Genomic DNA, 6,000 nt, shown 5'->3' with positions numbered 1-6,000 from the left:
AGTCATAATACCGTATATGCACAAACTGTTTAGACTGGGAAGCCTACGGTAATGTCACGGTTTCGGCCGAGGCTGCTCCTCCTCCTTGCTCGGTCAGGCTTCGGCGGTCGTCGTCCCCGGAGTACTAGCTATCACCGTTTGATGTTTTCGATGTTTGTTTGGTTTTGTCTGATTGTGTACACCTGTTTCCTTTTTGGTTGATTATGTCTCCTATAAGTTCTCGTTTTGTTAGTCATGTGTTGTGTGTTATTGTTCGCCTGTCTACTGGTGCGGCTCGTCATTTTGTATTTTGTATTATTCCGGTCGTCGCACTGTATTTGTTTTCGTGCGCCTTGGATATCCTGTGTTTTGCGCACTGTTGCGCATAGTCCGCCTCCTATGTTGTTGAGGTCAGGATCTGTTTATTTTTGTGATCAGTAAAGTTGGTTAAACTGAGCTTCTGTGTCCTGCGTGTGACTCCTCCACCACATCCACATCAGCCGGTTCTGACAGAATAACACACCATATGGAGTCAGCAGGAGCAGCAGCAGCACCCGAGTCTTTGGAGGAGCGCGTCCGCGAGCAGGACGATCGGATCCATCAACTCGGGACTGCCCTGCAGGACGTAATTAACACTCTGCACCGATGGGAGACCAGAGGGGTACCCACGCCTCCGCCTACCCTACCATCACCATCGGTCAGTCCTCCCATCGGTGTTCCGGAACCCAGTGGGATTCGGCTCTCGCTCCCGAGGGCGTATGATGGCACTGCTGCCGGGTGTCAGGGGTTCCTCCTGCAGGTGGAACTCTACCTGGCCACCGTACACCCGGCGCCCTCGGGACACGAGAGCGTCTCTGCCCTCATCTCCTGTCTCACCGGCAAGGCGTTGGAGTGGGCCAACGCCGAAAAGAGGAGGATAGACGCTGCTACCATCACCTACGCAGAGTTCTCCCGCCGCTTCAGGGCCGTGTTCGACCATCCACCTGAGGGGAAAGCGGCGGGGGAGCGTCTATTCTACCTCCGACAGGGGAAGAGGAGCGCACAGGAGTTCGCCCTGGAGTTCCGGACTCTAGCGGCGGATGCAGGGTGGAATGAGCGGGCCCTCATCGACCACTACCGATGTAGTCTACGGGAGGACGTCCGTCGAGAGTTGGCCTGCAGGGATGCCCACCTCACCTTCGACCAGCTGGTGGACATGTCCATCCGGCTTGACACCCTGCTGGCAACCCGCGGACGTTCCGAGTGGGGGTCGTCCATTCCACCCTCCAGCACCTCCGAGCCGAGCCCTATGGAGCTCGGAGGTGCTGGCGCTAGAGAGAGGAGGAGGAGGAGCCCGAGGGGGGCTGTCCCCTGCACCAACTGTGGCCGTGGAGGGCACACTGCGGCTAGGTGCTGGGGAGGGTCTCCTAGGGGAGAGGACAACAGGCCACGCACTGGGGAGTCATTCCAGGTGAGTAGGCGTCCCACTTACCCAGAGCTCTCTGTTGTGCACGTCTGTTTACCTGTACATTTTCCACAGGTTGCACCTCATTCCCAGCATAAGGCGCTAGTAGATTCAGGCGCAGCTGGGAATTATGTTGATCGACATTTTTGTTTAAAACTAGGAATTCCCCTTCTTCCTGTCGACGCCCCATTTCCTGTCCATGCTTTAGACAGCCGTCCATTGGGATCGGGGTTGATTAGGGAGGTCACCGCGCCACTTAGGATGAGGACGCAGGGGGGTCATGAGGAAACTATTCAGCTATATCTGATTGACTCTCCTGCGTATCTGGTGGTGTTGGGGCTTCCCTGGTTGATTACCCATAATCCTTCTATTTCGTGGCAACAGAGGGCTCTTAAGGAGTGGTCTGCCCAGTGTGTGGGGCGATGTCTAGGTGTTTCCGTGGGGGCGACCTCGGTGGAGAGTCCAAACCAGGTGCCCGCACTGCACATTCCCTCTGAGTATGAGGATTTGACAATCGTGTTCAGTAAATCGAGGGCGACGCAGTTGCCTCCTCATAGGCAGGGGGATTGTGCGATAGACCTCCAGGCAGGAGCAGCGCTTCCACGGAGCCATGTGTATCCTCTGTCTCAAGAGGAGAAGAGAGCTATGGAGACTTACATAGCCGAATCTCTGAGACAAGGATACATACGGCCATCCACTTCCCCTGCGTCCTCGAGCTTCTTTTTTGTGAAGAAGAAGGATGGAGGTTTGCGCCCGTGCATAGATTACCGTAGTCTCAATCAGATCACGGTGAAATACAGTTATCCACTCCCTCTGATTGCGACTATGACGGAGTCATTGCACGGGGCGCGTTTCTTCACAAAACTAAATCTCAGGAGCGCATACAACTTGGTGCGCATTAGAGAGGGCGATGAATGGAAGACAGCATTTAGTACCACCTCAGGTCATTACGAGTATCTCGTCATGCCATACGGGTTGATGAACGCTCCTTCAGTCTTCCAATCCTTCGTGGATGAGATCTTCAGGGACATGCAGGGGCAGGGTGTGGTCGTGTACATAGATGACATTCTTGTGTACTCTTCTACCCGAGCCGAGCATGTAGCCCTGGTGCGCCGAGTGTTGAGGAGGCTGTTGGAGCACGACCTGTATGTCAAGGCAGAGAAATGTCTGTTTTTCCAGGAGTCGATCTCATTTTTGGGTTATCAGTTGTCTGCGTCAGGGGTGAAGATGGAGGTTGACCGAGTGTCAGCCGTGCGTAATTTGCAAACTCCAACCACTGTAAAAGAGGTGCAGCAGTTTTTGGGGTTTGCAAATTACTACCGGAGGTTTATCCGGGATTTGGACAGGTGGCAGCTCCCATTACGTCTCTGTTGAAGGGGGGTCCGGTGCGTTTGCAGTGGTCAGCCGAGGCGGACAGGGCTTTTGGGAGACTGAAGGACCTGTTTACTTCGGCTCCGGTGCTGGCGCATCCGGATCCCGCTTTACCATTTCAGGTAGAGGTTGACGCGTCAGAGGCCGGTATTGGGGCCGTACTTTCGCAACGGTCCGGCACGCCACCTAAACTCCGCCCCTGTGCTTTTTACTCCAAGAAGCTCAGCCCGGCGGAGCGAAATTATGACATAGGGGACAGGGAGCTGTTAGCCGTGGTACAGGCCCTAAAGGTGTGGAGGCATTGGCATGAGGGGGCTCAACACCCTTTTCTCATTTTGACTGACCACCGTAACCTGGAGTACATCCGGGCAGCTAGGAGATTGAACCCTCGCCAGGCGCGGTGGAACATGTTTTTAGCCCGGTTCGTATTTAAGATCACGTACATCCCTGGGTCCCAGAACGGTAAGGCAGACGCACTGTCTCGGCGGTATGACACGGAGGAGAGGTCCGTTGAGCCCACTCCCATACTGCCGGAGTCTTGTCTGGTGGCACCGGTAGTGTGGGAGGTCGATGCTGAAATCGAGCGGGCGTTGCGTACCGACCCTAGTCCCCCACAGTGCCCGGTGGGTCGGACGTATGTTCCGCTCGAGGTTTGGGATCGACTGATATATTGGGCTCACACGTCACCCTCCTCTGGACATCCTGGTATTGGCCGGACTATGCACTGCCTTAGCGCTAAGTACTGGTGGCCAACGTTAGCCAGGGATGTGAGGGTTTATGTCTCCTCCTGCTCGGTGTGTGCCCAGTGTAAGGCGCCTAGACACCTGCCCAGGGGAAAGTTACAACCCTTGCCCGTTCCACAACGACCATGGTCTCACCTCTCGGTGGATTTCGTCACAGACCTTCCCCCCTCGCAGGGGAATACTACTATACTGGTCGTTGTGGATCGGTTCTCTAAGGCCTGTCGTCTGCTCCCAATGCCGGGTCTTCCTACTGCCCTACAGACCGCCGAAGCACTATTCACCCAAGTTTTCCGGCACTACGGGGTACCCGAGGATATAGTGTCTGATCAAGGTCCCCAGTTTACCTCCAGAGTCTGGAGGGCGTTTATGGAGCGTTTGGGGGTCTCGGTGAGCCTGACCTCGGGTTACCACCCGGAGAGTAATGGGCAGGTGGAACGTGTGAACCAGGATGTGGGTAGGTTTCTTAGATCGTATTGCCAGGGCCGGCCGGAGGAGTGGGCGAGGTATGTCCCCTGGGCCGAGATGGCCCAGAACTCTCTCCGCCACTCCTCAACCAATCTAACCCCTTTCCAATGTGTGTTAGGTTACCAGCCGGTTCTGGCACCGTGGCAGCAGAGCCAGATCGAGGCTCCTGCGGTGGATGAGTGGGTGCGGCGCTCGGAGGAGACGTGGAACACTGCACACGTCCGCTTGCAGCGGGCCATCCGTCGTCAGAAAGCGAGCGCCGATCTCCACCGCAGTGAGGGGCCGGTGTACGCACCTGGTGATCGAGTCTGGCTCTCTACCAGAAACCTGCCCCTCCGCCTGCCCTGCCGGAAACTGGGTCGGCGGTTTGTGGGCCCTTTTAAAGTCCTGAGAAGATTGAACGAGGTGTGTTACAGGTTACAACTGCCTGATGATTATCGTATTAACCCCTCGTTCCATGTGTCTCTTCTCAGGCCGGTGGTAGCTGGTCCACTCCAGGACGATGAGATAAGAGAGACTCCTCCGCCCCCACTGGACATCGAGGGGGCTCCGGCGTACACAGTTCGGTCCATCTTGGATTCGAGACGTCGGATGGGGGGTCTCCAATATCTCGTGGAGTGGGAGGGGTACGGTCCGGAGGAACGGTGCTGGGTGCCGAGGAGAGACATCCTATACCCGTCCCTCCTGACGGAGTTCCACCGTGGACACCCTACGCGCCCTGCTCCGCGTCCTCCTGGTCGCGCGTCAAGGGGGGGGTACTGTCACGGTTTCGGCCGAGGCTGCTCCTCCTCCTTGCTCGGGCAGGCTTCGGCGGTCGTCGTCCCCGGAGTACTAGCTATCACCGTTTGATGTTTTCGATGTTTGTTTGGTTTTGTCTGATTGTGTACACCTGTTTCCTTTTTGGTTGATTATGTCTCCTATAAGTTCTCGTTTTGTTAGTCATGTGTTGTGTGTTATTGTTCGCCTGTCTACTGGTGCGGCTCGTCATTTTGTATTTTGTATTATTCCGGTCGTCGCACTGTATTTGTTTTCGTGCGCCTTGGATATCCTGTGTTTTGCGCACTGTTGTTGAGGTCAGGATCTGTTTATTTTTGTGATCAGTAAAGTTGGTTAAACTGAGCTTCTGTGTCCTGCGTGTGACTCCTCCACCACATCCACATCAGCCGGTTCTGACAAGTAAGCTTTAAGATGGAAACAGTGTAGCCAACTGTGTGATGATCGTCAAAGGTTAGCCTATGCAAAAAACTGACATCTTTATAAAGTATGTGTAGTAGGAGTAGGCCTAGTAGGGAAAGGGAAAGGGAGATATCTAGTCAGTTAGTATAAGTTGTGTGCTGATAATGATGATGATGATCACTAGAAGTACTGTAGTAAAACAGTAATAAATGTGGTTTTGTAAGAATGATTCATCTTCTTACTTCAACAACAGTAGGCCATGGTTAAGGTAGGCTAGGCTACTACTAGGTCTATAGCCTAATCTAATTCTTCACCGGTCCAAAAAGTTGTACCTGACCCGAACTGGAGCTGTAGATATTCTACCTGAACCGAATGATTTTCAAAAAAGACACCCGACCCGTTCGGACCTGAGTGACAAAATAAACGTTTTTCAGCTAATTTGCCATAAGCTATGCAGAGCCGTGGTCAGGTTCGGAGGGGTCCACTTGGATATATCAGCTGTAGTTACATAGACCTGATCCATGACATTTGACAACTCAACCTGACTTGGACCCGAGGGACAAGTTCGAATTTTGGACCCTCATGGTACCCTAACCCAAATACTCGACCCAGGACCAAAACAGGCCCAAAACTCAAACTTGTCCCTCTGGTCCGGGTCTCTTTTTTTATTTTGTTATTTCTGTACAACTTTTTGGACCCTTGAAGATCTTCACCTTCTCATCGTCGATTGATAAAAAAAAATAAACTTGCCATTTTGTAGGTGGCTTGAGGTACGATATGGCATTGCATTATTGCCAAAGACCAGAGATTACATGCCTCACC

This window comes from Coregonus lavaretus (assembly GCF_964263955.1).
Source record: "Coregonus lavaretus genome assembly, chromosome: 36".
NCBI lineage: Eukaryota > Metazoa > Chordata > Actinopteri > Salmoniformes > Salmonidae > Coregonus > Coregonus lavaretus.
The sequence above is the reverse complement of the archived record's forward strand: the minus strand, read 5'-3'. Positions refer to the sequence as shown.